Consider the following 14,197-nt stretch of genomic DNA (forward strand, 5'->3'; position numbering starts at 1 on the left):
TCCTATTACTTAAATATCTTTACCTGATAACTAACTGTTAAAAATAATAAAAATGTAATGTGGTGTTTATAGTATGTATAAAAGTAAAATGCATGACAACAATAGCACAAAGACCAGGAAGGGAGAAATGGAAGAATATTATCATAAGGTTCTTATACTATACGTGAAGTGGCATAATATCTCCTGAAGATAAACAGTGATAATATGCATACTTTAAACCCTAAAACAACCAACGGAATTTTTTAAAAGAAGTTGTAGCTAATGAACTAACAAAGGAAATAGAATTGAATAATAAAAATATCTGAAAACTTTTTTTTTTGGGGGGGGTACATCAGGTTCAATCATCTGTTTTTATACACATATCCCCGTAAAAAAAAAAAAAAAATCTGAAAACTGGAAACAAACCAAATGTTCAACCATAGGTGAAATGAATAAACAAATTGTAGTATATCTATCTAATGGAATACTATTTAGCGATACTAGTGAACCATTGAAACACACAACATAGATGAAGCAGAAAATAGTTATGCAAGAGTGAAATAGCTAACTATATAGAATTTTTAAAACTACAACATTTACTAGGAGGTTTTTTTTTTTCTCCTGTATTCTTCCTTCAACATCTTCCACATTACACATGGAGAAATATGGTCCAGGACCCAAATATCCCAGGGTAGTGGGACAATCTTGGGCAGTGATCTTTTCAGGACTGGTGAGTTAAGAATTCTGTGTTCTAGTTCCAAGTTTTCCATTAACTAGTTGTGGGGCAGTGGGGAAAGTAATTACTTATTTGCTATGCTTATGCACTTTTAAAATAAGGTGATTGGATGATAAGATCTTGAAGTCCTCTATCAGCTGTGAGTCACTGAACCACATCAGGTCTTGAAAATCCAGGCATGGAACTGAATTACAGAAGGCCTGGGACCCCAAACCAGAAAGACTCTTAGGCATTATAGGAGATGCTGGAGTGATATAACTTACACAACATCTACCTCAAGTAGCTTTCTGTCTGGTGGATGTGGCAGGCATGCAAATAACCATAGTGTGTAATAAGTGCTGCAGTAGTGATACACATTTTCTTTCAAAGAGTGATTAGAATCCGGTGCTTTAACATAATTGACAGGACACCACACAGTTTTTAGGGTTTCTGCATACATTTTTTTGTCTTGGCACAATACATATCAAGTAAATGGATTCTGTCTTTAAGTTCTTCCATGGCTCTATATTCAAAAAGCCAAGTTATCCTTGCCAGTTGGATCTCGCCCCTGGGCTTGTTCACTTTATGTCTCCACTTGGAGATCTCAAATGCATCTCAGACTCAACATGCTGCAGACTGACCTAGTCTTCCTTCAGTGTTCTCTGTCTTGGGATTATCTTCAACATCCATCTAGTTACGTTCACTTTATTGAGTGAATGTGGTAAGAGTGGTAGCTAGTGATCTGTATAAAGTGATTTACATATAGTGAATTAGTGAATTTTTTATGGAAACACATCAAAAGCTCACTGTATGTATAGTGAGTGACTGAAGATAATGAAAACCATCCTTGGTGGCACCCTCACCTCACCACTCCCCCCAGATAGATAACAAAGCTCTTTGAATATATACCCTAAATCTCTCCAATCCATCCACCTGTTTTCCTCTCTCCCTTCACTACTTTCGTCTACTTTCTTGTTAACTCTTGACTAGATTATTCAGTAAACTCCAAACTAGATTCCCCACATCCACACCTGCCTCTTTCTAATCTGTTTCCATATTTTAGCCATTGTGGGGTTTAATCTGGGGACAAGACTAGGTCTAATCTTGCCACTCTACCCACCGTCTTAAAATCCCTCGCACTGATCTCCACAAGTCTATCAGCCTCTTCTCTCATTCGCTGCCTTACACTTGCTGCCTTTGCTCCTTTACGGTGTTCTTTCCATTCCTTTAATGCTCCATGCCCTTGTTCACCACGAGCCTTTTTGTGTGCCATTTTCTCTGCCTCTAATGTCTTCCCATATCCTTCCCTTTGCTTCACCTGAGTTAATTTAATTCAACTCAACCTGCAGATCACAACTTCATATTACCCTGAAACCATGAAGTTCGAATATCCCTGTTTTACTTTTTTTATAACAATAAGCACCCCTCCTTTACAGGCTTTATTATAATTGCTATTTGGTGTTTATTTGGGAGAAGCTCTTTAGATCACATCTATCTCTCACCAGACTGTGAGCTTCATGAAGGCACCTGATTGTGTCTTTTTGTGTTCATTACTGGATCCCTGGCACTTAACCCCATGACTGACACATACTGAGCAATCAGTAAATATTTGAGAAATGAATGAATGAGTGAATGAATGAGTGACTGTAAAATATATAGCGTAAGAGGAAATTCAGGGATACTAAGACGTTCTCATCTAACTGCTGTTGAATCTCACCTTGCACCTCCCTAACGAAGTCAGCCACATCAGTAAAGGACCAGTGTCATTCCTTCTCCTTGCCAAAGTCATCTCTGTTGAGAACCAGAGTGTAAGGCTCTTATTCTTCTCTAAGCTCCTAGGACCTCCATTGATGTTCAGCTCTTTGGACTTGCCTTGATCATCACTGCTCCAGCTTACTACACACCCGCAAGTGCACAAACTGTGTCTTAGCTGACTAGTGCCTTGCTAGCAAGCCAAGTGGTGGCAATGAACTGTCAGCTTTAGAGCCCTTGCCCTCTGAAAGCATCTCATACTCTGCTGGAGGGACATAATCTCCCATTGCTCTGTGCTCCCTAAGCCCTTGACTTCTACCTATCCTTTATACTTACATCCATTTGTTTATACAAACACACACACATTCAGGTGTTTTATGACCCTTGCGTCATCTTGCCCTTTCTTGTAGTTAATTGTAGGCCTGTCTGTTACTAGACAGGTGTTTCTGAGAAGTCAGGTGGTCTTGCCCTTGTCCTCTTCCGGCACCCAGCACAGTGTCTTGGTGGTGTCCCAGTGTAATGTAATGTTTGCTGACTTCAACCAACTCATGAAAAGTAGGGGCAAACTAAGTGCCAGAGTTTTCCTTTTCTCTTGGCCTGTACACCTGTTCTGCAGTGTCATATAGTTGCCAGAGAACGGGATTGTGGGTCAGCAAACTTGGTTTTTGTCTGAGTCACCTAGTTTCAATTTTCTCATCTAAAAAACAGAAAATAATTCGTTTACCCATTGCAATGAGTATTCACTAAGATCAAATAAGTATGGTGGTATTTGGTAAAATGTAAAGTATTCTACAGATGTAAGGGATTGTTATTATTTCTAAATATGAATGTGGAAAGAAACACAGGCTGAAGCAGCCAAGACTTTAACTTGCAACTCCTCTGGGCTGGACCTGTAACTCGCGGTGGGTGCCAGAGGCGACTTTGGCTTTGCTCTTTATGTAGCCAAAGGGAATGATTCATGAGTTGTGGTTATGAGACCTATATATGTAGCACCATCTGGGTGTGTGGTCAGCGGTGCCAAACTTATTTGGTCACCGGAATTTCAGAGAAATGCCTGGAGCACATCACTAGTGCTTGGTGGGTGGTGATAGTAAACTTCCTTCCAAAGGACTAGGAGGGTAGATTTGATGCTAATATCTAGTAGAGAACCTATTGAAAGTGAATGAGTGAAAGTTACAGTATACCTTCAGCAACCACAGGAGAGAAATGGCTCACAGCCTGCAGCAAAGCGTCCACTCCACTCCACTCCCCAAGCACCCATGCAGGTCTGACTTTGCCATTCTCTATTGTGATGGTTGGTTTCCATTCCTGCTGCTCCTAATTGGCTGTGAATTCCTTGAGGGCAAGGATGACTTTTAGTCATCTTTTAATTTCCAGCCCTTGAGACCTACAAGTTCAGAGTATGTGCTCAAAAAAATCTTTTGTGACTATTTGGAGGACTAAAAAGAAAAAGAAAAAGAAAAAAAATGATGGCTAAGACAATGTTTGCAGTCTTGCAGAGTGACAGAGCTGTGACCAGATCGTTACTAAATGATGTGTTATGTGTGAGGGTAGAGGCTTCAGAGAAGGCTTCTTTGGGAAGATAACACTTGAACTGCATTTTGAAGGAGGAGGAGGCCAGGGGAAGAACAGAGGAAATGATGGTTTGGAAGGCTCTGTAATGTTACACACTGAAGATGCTTAAATATTTCAAGGTGCTTTCATATCCATTGTCTCAATTCTCACAGAAATTCAGATGTGAAGAGGGTAATCCTTAGGGCCACATTCATAGATCAGGAAACCAAACCCAAATGACTAAAAGGACTTGACTATAGTCACACACAGGTTAGAGGGAAAGCCAGAATTAGTACTCTCAACTTTATTTTTATTTTTTTCTCTTTATACTAGAACACACTGCTTTGTGTGCTAGTGGGAAAACTTCAGCTCTGCATCCCAAATGATTCCTTTCAGTGCACCTAATAGTGAATTTGAAGGAATTTCCAGGAGTCATTATAAACTGGGTAGAAAAATGAAATGTTTATCGAGGTTTGGAATGGAGATTTATTTGGTAGCTGGTGTTTTATTTACAAACAAAAGGAATCCGTTGCTTACAATGTAGACCACAAAGGTAGTAAAGACAAAAGAGTCTGCATCACAGTGACATTAACAAGCTGAGTGGGGATAGAGAGCAGAGCTGAATCTACCAATTGTTGCCCAATAGTTGACACTTAAAAAAAAGAAATCCTTTTGGTTTTAAAAAAACTCAAACTTCCTTCTGCTGTATTCTTCTCTATTCCTTTCATTTCTAAACTTGTGAACATTAAAAAAAATCTAATCCATATGCTTTGAGATTAACATTTAAATCATAAAACAGCTTTGCATAAGAGCTGCTTGATGTCCAGGAGTCTGCATGCCTTTGGTCTTCTAAATGAAAGTTCACTTGCAAGACACAGCTCCAAAATGTTCAAACACTATGCAAATTCTTAATGATCATGGACTTTCTCAAGTTAAATGTGTGTTCTGGAAGCAAGTCGTTTTAATTCTCTGGGCCTCAGTGTTCTCATCTATAGATTGGGGTTTACTAGGTCATCTCTGTGTTCCTTCCTCACCGTGACATTGTGTGGTTCTGGCCTTGTGGCTATTTCTGGCACACGAGTGCAATGAGACTGCCTGGGTTCTGGCTCTGGCTGTGCCACCTGTGAGCTCTAAATGATTTAGTCTCATTGGTCTCAGTTTCTTTATATATAAAAATGCAATAATAGAACCTACCTCAGAGTTATAAGCTTAAAGAAGTTAACACAGACGAAACACTGAGATCTGGGTCTCACACTTGGAACGTGTTAAATATGAAAGCTCGTATTGCACACCGGCCTTCTCTTCACTCTGACAACAGCTAATGTTTACTGCGTGCTCCCCATCTAAGCAGGTGCCACTAGTTTTACCTGCACCGTCTCAATGAGCCCTTACAACCCAGCATGGGAGGTAATATTTTTATTGCTTTTGTAGACAAGGAGACCAGTGCTTTAGAAACTTTCTCCAAAGAATACGGACAGTAAGTGGCAGATTCAGGAACTAAAGCCACTCTCTGGACATCCGAATAGGAATTTTCAACCTCCATCAACTGCTTCCTCCTTCCAACTGCCATACAAGGTAGAACACAGGGCTATATCCAGGGCTGGAGAAGGAGACTTGCTATAATTTGAAATCCCCCTCTGGACTAGGGCTGGAAAATATGATTTAGAAAGTAGCAAACACCAATCTGTAGTACAGACACACATTATTCAGAAATCCTTAATTGTTCTAATTCATTCATCTCATACGTTACTTTCCCCCTTTACCACCAGCTTATTGGTTATTTCTATGTTATGCTGATTTCTTTACCCCCATGATTTGCTACCCTCCAGTTAAATTCAGCCAACAACTCAAGGATGTACCACTGTCGATAAAGAAGAGCATTACAACATTTTTTCTTAAAAATAGCAAAACCAAACCAAACAAAATCCATTACACAATCTTAAATAAATAAAACTATATGCACATTATGTCTACTATACTCCTGTTGAAAATAAATACATGGATTTATGTATCTATATATTTCTTAACCAGACTTAAAGAAAACCATTCTGTGGGTGTCTTAAAGCAGTGAGGATGGGAGATCTGAGCATAGACTCCTCAGCCTTTCTCCCCAGCCTCATCCCATGCCATTCTCTGCCCCTGTCTTTGGACTTTAGTCACTGTGGCATTCTTCCAGTCCCTCAAACATGTCACACGCCTTCCTACCCCAGGGCTCTTGCACATGCTTCTCCTTCTCCTCTATCCCTAAACTCCCTCTCATCTTTGCTCTGTGCCTTACTAATTTCTGTTAATTTTCTAAAGTTCACCTCCAACTGCCCTCATTCAGGAAGCTCCCCCCACTGCACACTCTCGTAGCACCTGTGTAATTAATGGTTTCATGTTTGCCAGTGTGCCGGAAGGTAAGCTTCTTGGAGGCTGGAGCTTTTCTTTTCTGTCATTTCCACTATTGTATCCCCTGTGACAAATGCTATAATTTGTATGCTCCACAGTGAAGGAAAAGCTCATCGGTTTCTTAAATAGTATATTTTACTCCTGGAACCCGGTGCAACTCAAACATTACTGCTCAGAGAGATGACTGGGAGAGAGTTTGAGGTTGGAGTCAAGCAATCTGCCTTTTTAACATTCCTCGCATTTGGACCACACTGGCAGACAGTACTTTGAGCGCCATGGTAAAGTGGAAAGAACGTGTGTCTTGGAGTCAAGACCTGATTTTAAATCCCATTCATTTATTCATTCAAAAAGTATTTTGAGTGCCAGACACCATACCGGATGCTGAAGAGACAGCAGCAAACTGTCTCAAATTGTGCCTGTCTTCAAGAACTTGATATTCTGGTGAGGGAGGGACAGGTGAGCAGGCAGTTGTGAAACACTGGACATGTGCTATGAGAACGGTAAGCAAGGGGTGCTCTCGGAACGCAACGTTGGGAGGATACCTGACAGCATCTGGGTGGCATCCGGAAGGCTTCCTGGGAAAGAGAGGGCTACACTGAGAGGCGGTGGAGGAGGTCAGCTGAAGAGCAGTTCAGTGGGCCTGGGGCGCGTGGGGCGGCATGGCTGATGGTGCCAGTTGGGGGGACAGAATGGGCAGGGCAGGGGAACTCCCTGTGGTGCCAAGACTACGGAGAGGACATTTGGGAGGGGCATCTCTGAGGGCAGTGAACCTCCTTAATGGTGGACATTGTAGATGGTTCACAAAATTCGAGAACATTTCTATATTCTCCTCTTCGCTGTATGGAGAGTGGGTGATGGTGTCCTCTTTCCTGCCTCCTGAACATTCATCCTAAAGTTGGAAGCACACATTCCCACCCCCATCTCCCGCCCTGTGTTATTTTAATGAGATTGCAAAGATCAAAGATTAGTCCCTGGTGATATGGAAAGGGGTCAGCAAACACCAAAGCAATAAAGTTAAGAAAGTGGGTGACAGCACAGAATTTCTTAAGCATTAAGAGTTAATTTAGGGCTTTTATATGAAACCCCCCAAAGGTCCTGATAATAAATTCTCATTCTCTTTTCTACAGTCACTCCCCCTTTCCCCATCCCAAACTCCTCTGGACTTCAAAGTCTCCCTCGGCCCCCAGAGGAGTTCCCTGGCCATTAGCAGGGAAGTGAGTCTGGGAACTGGTCGGCACAGGGCCCTGTCCTCTCCCCTTTCAGAATGAGACCGCCTGTCAACTTGGGTCACTGTCCTCTGGATGAAGGTGCATTTTAAAAAAACTCTGAGCCAATGACTCTAGACGTTTTGGTCTCTTGTTAATATAGGCTAATAAATTTCTAAATTCAGCAATGACAAATAACCCTTTGCAAGTTATTAATACTTCATAAAGCAAATATTCCAACTTTTGTTTAGTTCCTGGCTTTCTCTCACTCTCTTCCCTTCTCTTGTTCTTTCTCCTAATTTTTCTTTCTCCTCTTCTTGCATCTGTCTTTTCTCAGACTCCCTGCATAGTTCTCAGTTTGGTTTTGATTTTTAAAATGTTGTTCCAAGTACACAGTTTGCTAATTTCTACGTTGATAACCTCTTTGAATTTCCAAATGGGATTTAAAAAAAAATGATGTCTTGGTTGCAACTGCTGTGGCTTTGCTTCAGGTTTTTGTTTACCAGCAAGTTAAAGGGGCTTTTATACTTTGTAATTTTTTTCTTTAAGGCTGTTTTTAAAATCTACTTGCTCCTTCTTATTCATCCTTTTTTCCTCTCGTATGCTTTCTTTTCACTTCTCTCTCCCCTTTCCCAGTACTACGTCTCGTTCATCCAGCAGCTTCCCCTGCCCTTGTCTTACTCTTCTGCTTCTCTCCAACTTCCCTTCCTCTTTCTCTGGTGTTGATTTTCTCATTGGTAAGCTTTAATATTATGGGAGGAAAAAAAGGTCTGATATTTCATTGGAACCCCCACCAGACCAGCTGTTTTTAGAAGCAATAAGGGTTTCCATGAAGCTTCTTTTAAAATTCATTTAATGTGACTTTAAAATTCCCTTTACAATAAAAGAGAAGAATCTGAAATTCTTAACAGAAGCGTGTAAAAATTGCTCATGCAAATGAAAAGTTCCATTACACAACTAATTTCAGTGTAATACGTTATTTTTCTCTGTTTTCTTGATTCAAGTTCTGTGTAAATATGAATTCAAGCACATGTACTAAATTTAAATGCCAATCTTCCCTTTGCAAATTATGCATCCCAGCACTTGCTCTCCTAAATAGGCATCACTAGCACTTCCCTGCCACTTCTCAACTCTCCGTGTTTTACAGCCTTCCAGGGAGAAAGGAGCCTGACTGCTTAAGTATCCCTCAAGGCAGGATGGACAGCGTCTCCAAATATCTAACAGATGTCGTGCTGTATCTCAGGACAAATCCATTATTGATTCGGAACTCTCACTGTGGTAACTTTTGCCAGGTTTCCTTTCACACTTGCGATGAGGAAATGGATTGCGCATCAGTAACGGGACAAGACAATAACAATAAACAGACAAGGGTTGAAAGCGAGGCAGTAATAACAAAAACAATCCCGGCCCCCTTGACAGTTGCTCTACTTCCAGAGCCAGGTTGCAAATCACTTTCTGTTTCCTTCTCCCTGAGCTCACACACATTCAGAGACACAGGATCTGAAAATGTGCCCATGTGAGTTCTTATTCAAGGAAATATTTGGATAAGAGAGACAGGACTAAAGAAATTCAGATCATCTTGAAGGAAGTTATCAAAAGAGATGGTAGTGTTAGGCTTGAGAAGTGAACAGAACAACTTAATTCTCTGCTCCTGTCTAATCAGAATCACTCGCCGCCTCAAAAGCCGGTCCTGATTGCAGGGGACTCCAAAGGCATATTTTCCATGTTCAAAGCAGAATCTATCCTCTCCCCCTCCTTCCAAACCTGTAGTCTCTCAACCAATTTACCTCATACATCACTGTCGGAGTCATTCTTCTAAAGCTCTTTACTCTCCACTGCCTTAGATATTTTCAGTAAGTTGGTGTGATAAAAATATATAAATTAGTTTATCCAACCATCATCTATTATGCCTGCCTTAAGTCTTAGAGAGCCATACGAAATGGTGGCACCCAGTGTAGCAGGAAGATGGTCATGTAAACGAATACACTGAAAGGTGAGAAGTGGAGTCACAGGGCTCTTACATGGTGCTATGGAGAAGAAGAAAAGAAGCTATTAACTCAGCAGGAGGGGAGAGGCTGGGAATGATCAGGGAAGGCTTCTTGGAGGAGGCAACATTTGAGCTGAATTTCCAAGGATCAGTAGTATTTTCCCAGACAGACAGGGAGGTTACTCACACAGAGATATGGAGATGTGAGAAATCATGGTGTTTAATGAAGTAGTGCCAAATTCCAGGCCAAAGCATGGGGGGCACAGGACATGTGTGTTTGAGGGGTTTACTGAATAGACAGGTAGGTAAAGTTTAGAAGATGATGGGTCTTGTATACCATGCTGAGGGTTTGGACATCATCCTCCAGGAAAGAGGAGCCTAGTGATGGATTTTAAGCTGGGGGATGATGCAGTCATACTTGTATTTAGGATGGATGACTTGAGGGTAGGGGAGGAGATGGGGAGCATGATGGGGGCTGTCCTGGTATGGAGAGACACTGACATGGACACTGGGGAGAAAGTGGTGCAGTGAGAGTACAAGGCAGAGCTGATGGGGACTGGGGAGCCATGGATGTGAGAGGATGAGTAACAACAAAAAATAAATTAATGTAGACCATTAACTTGCTTAAAAAAAAAAAAAACACTACAGTGGTCTCTCACGACTTACCAAATTAAGCAAAAGATATTCAGTCTGATATTCAACACCCTCAAGAATTTGGGTTCAGTCTATCTTTCTGACTTTGTTTCCCAATATTCCTCTGCTGGGAGAAAAAGCAGAGGAATGCTAATTGCTTTCCCTGTGTTCTCTTGATTCCCTGTCATTGCTCAAGCTTTTCCCTCTGCACTGACAGCCCTTTGAATGCTTCTGGTCCAAAGCCAACAGGCGAGTGAATCCATGTTCCTTTGTCATCTCCCTGATAGAGTCGAGACTCTCCCCTCTTGGAGATTTCACAGGACCCTGAGTGTATTTCTCTCATTTCCCTTATATCTGTAGTGCTTTGTGCTTGTTTGCTAGTCTTCTCTCCCTTCCACTCCCTTTTATCAACTAAGATATACGCTGATTCTCTTACTCGTGTTTTTAATCTTCATTCACACCCTGCATACAGAACATTGTCCATTGTAGCTACAAAGTAGATTTTTCAAGTTAAAGATTTTTACTTTGGCTGAATTTCCCTAATGACATGCAGTAACATGGAGAATTAGAACATTCCGGCAGACAATCCAAATGAAAGTATCTCCTTTGAGCATGATACTTTGTCATGACTCAGTGAAATCTCATGACAACATTAACTTAGACGAGATTTACTAATTGAGCAAAGGAAAACACATATAAAGTTTTATGCCCTCAAACATCGATTCCATCAACAAATCTTGGTTATGTTTGGCACATCTCAAAGAGACCAACAGATTGTAAAGATATTATTGATAAGATCCTATAAGCTTATATCCTGTTATTAATTTTTATAACAAATTCCTATTGGCTTTAATAAGAACTCTGACTTTTTTTTTAAGGACTGTGATTCCATAAAAGTTCTAAGTGAATTTGTTTTTAGTTCTATAGTGAGGTATGTGTGGATACAAGTAGAAAAAAGTGCTTTTGGACATCTTATGGGCCATATGTATTTATTCATTTAGTGATATTTAAGTAAAAACTTGCCCCAAAGTCCACAGACATGAAACATTACATGAATGCTTGCATCATTACTTCTCAATATGATTATCATTATAATATTTATATGGTGTTTGTCTTTGAGCAGCAATGAGTATATCTATTAAAAAATAAATAGAAGTGTTTCATCTCTACGTGGTTCTTGAGAATGGAGGTTATTGCCACTTTTATGAAACCAAAGGATGAAGAGGTGAAGCTAATTGCTTGAGGTAGTCTGGGGACTGTCTTTGCAAAGATTTTAGCACAGCCTTCAAAGCCTGGTTCAGTCCCACTGCCTCCCAATGGGTCAACCTGGCCATTCGGAGCCACGTTGATCCTTTAGACTTACTGCATCTTATGTCTCTCGGTCCCTCTCTGTTTTGTGGGTGTTGGTCTTGCCTGTCTATCTAGACTGCAAGTTATTTAGGGATATGAAAACTCATGTTTATCGAGCACTTGGTATGTGCCAGGTACCAGGGGTAGGGACAGGATTAACCCAGTGCAGTATCTTCTCAAAGTCTGTGACCAACCCAGGAAGGTAAACCCATACCTGCAGTCTAAGGGGAAGAGTGCTTTTATGGAGAAAAGCATAGGGTGTCATTGGCTTGTAGAAAGGAGGGTGCTAACACAAGATAGCTGTTTATAGTGGGTGGAACAGAGGCTCACAGAGAGCAAGTCACTTGCCCCATGTAATGGTGCAGTGAATGGCCGTTGCAGGAATTGAACCCCAGCTGTAAAACCCCAGGTCCCAGGCTTCTTTCTTTATATCCACTTACCCCCTCCTTGCACGTCTGTGTCTTCCATGTTTGTGTTCAGTGCCCGTGTAAGACAGTTCTTAACACATAGGAAATGGTGGTTCTGTGGCGTTATTGAATGGGAGGTGATGTTGTTTCTTACTGTAATTCATTCCAAATATTAAATTAATGCTAAATGACTCACTCAAGCATTTGCATGTTTTCAAAAGGTAAAAATCACTCTGGAGGCATACTTTTCCGGAATGAGGGAGGTTGGGAAAAGGTCAAGACAGACTATTGCTCTACTTTTCTTGTGTCAATGAAATTGAAAGAAAAAAAAAAAAAACCCAAGGGCACTGTTTAACTCATAAGGGTGGAAATGAGGCTGAACTGGGGTCTTGCCATGAGTGATGAGGAGAAGGCTGTTGCACAATTAGTGAGTGGACTTTGAAAGTGATGGGGTTGCCTCCTTATGTCTTCTGTCAATTTCAGCTCTGCTTCAGTGGGTATCAGACGGGGAAGAGTCACATGCAGGGTGAATTTTGGACATAAGTGGTTGATGTTTAATGCCCATCGCTCCATCATTAACTCTCCCACACCGTCTTGGAAATGCAAAGCCCAGCATCTTCCATCTGCTCCACGTTATTTATGATGATGCCTCTAATTATGTCCAATTGAGTTGCTGTCGATGATTAAAGGTAATAGGTAATAATAACTTGGCCTCATCATTACCACCATTATTATTAGCTCATTGATTGCAATAATTTCTAAAATTACCCCTTGGAATAAAATATGTTAAGCACCTGGTTTATCCTTTTTAGGAACATCTGCTCTAAATGTGTGATAGTGAAGGATTGAACGTGTCTTGCTCTGAAAGGAAAGCAAACAATGTTGACATTGGGAGTCTTGTCTGTGCTGGTATGAATATATTGTGAGATGATGAGAGGAGGAAATAATGATCAGTCTCAAGTTCAATGCTGGAATTAGAGCTGTTAAAAAAAGGGGAAAGAAACACACACACACACACACACACACAGCCCAGAATATTCTGCAGCTACTGCAATTTCTGCTCCTTCTTTGGAGAAATTTATGTCTTCACAGTGGTCCAGCTCTCTGCCATGGCAGTGCCTCTCCTATACTGTGTGAGCAGGATATTGGGTATGTGGTGAGGGGGACGGGTGGGAGGTGGGAGGAATTTGGAGCCGTGAATGCAGGTGGAGAGGGCAGTGGTCTATCAGGAATCCTTTCAGGAGGATCCTCTTGCTAAAACCATGTTCTTGCCTCAGTTCTGGAATTCCCACCATTGGCCTTTCTTTCTCTTTGATTAAGGGTTGCCTGCTCAAGGCTCCTCTTTGGGAGTGAGAGGCTGCGGTGCAGGGCTACACTGGATGTTTGTGACGTCCCGGTGTTCTTCAGATCATTACATGCTTCCCTTCTTTATAGGATTGGCAGTCACTGTGGAGACAGACTGCTCCACATGTTCCTGCTGCTGTGAGGTACTTAGGAAATATAAGCTCTTAAAACATGGTTCTTTCAAACCTCTAGCCTGCTGTCCAGTGTGGTAGCCACTACCCGTATGTGGCTATTTCAATTTGAATTAATTAAAATGAAATAAAGTTGAAAATTCATTTGTTAGTTGCACCAATCTCATTTCAAAAGCGCACTAGACAGTTGTGTCTCATGGCTACCATTTTGGTCAGTGAAAAATATAGAACCTTTCCATCACCACAGACAGTGCTATGGAACAGTGGTGGTGGACTATTAGAAACATATATTAAGCAAGGATTGAATGTGGTGAACTTCTACCAGGTGCTAGTTGCTGATTTGCCATAGGGGCCCCCAATATGTCTGAGTAACTGAATCACATACAATCCATCCAAGCTCTGAAGGATTCAGATTCTTAAAAAAAAAAAAAAAGGCAAACAACAGGATATACATCTCTGTTATCAATACATAAAATAAATGTGTTTAAGAATGAACTCTCATATTTGTTGTATCATTTACCGCTCATCATTATACTGAGAGAGAGGAGTATGTCCATTTTATAAATCAATAAAGTGGGGCCCAGAGAGGCTGGACAATTTATCCAAGGCCATACAGACTAGCAGTGGCAGGTACCATGCAATCATAAGTGGCAGAGCCAGCCAGGCCTTTAGAATCCTATTTCAGTGCCTTCTCCAAAATATTCTCCATATACACATGGAAATACAGGCATATTTACTCTTCCTATATA

This window comes from Hippopotamus amphibius, chromosome 7, assembly GCF_030028045.1.
Source record: "Hippopotamus amphibius kiboko isolate mHipAmp2 chromosome 7, mHipAmp2.hap2, whole genome shotgun sequence".
Lineage (NCBI taxonomy): Eukaryota > Metazoa > Chordata > Mammalia > Artiodactyla > Hippopotamidae > Hippopotamus > Hippopotamus amphibius.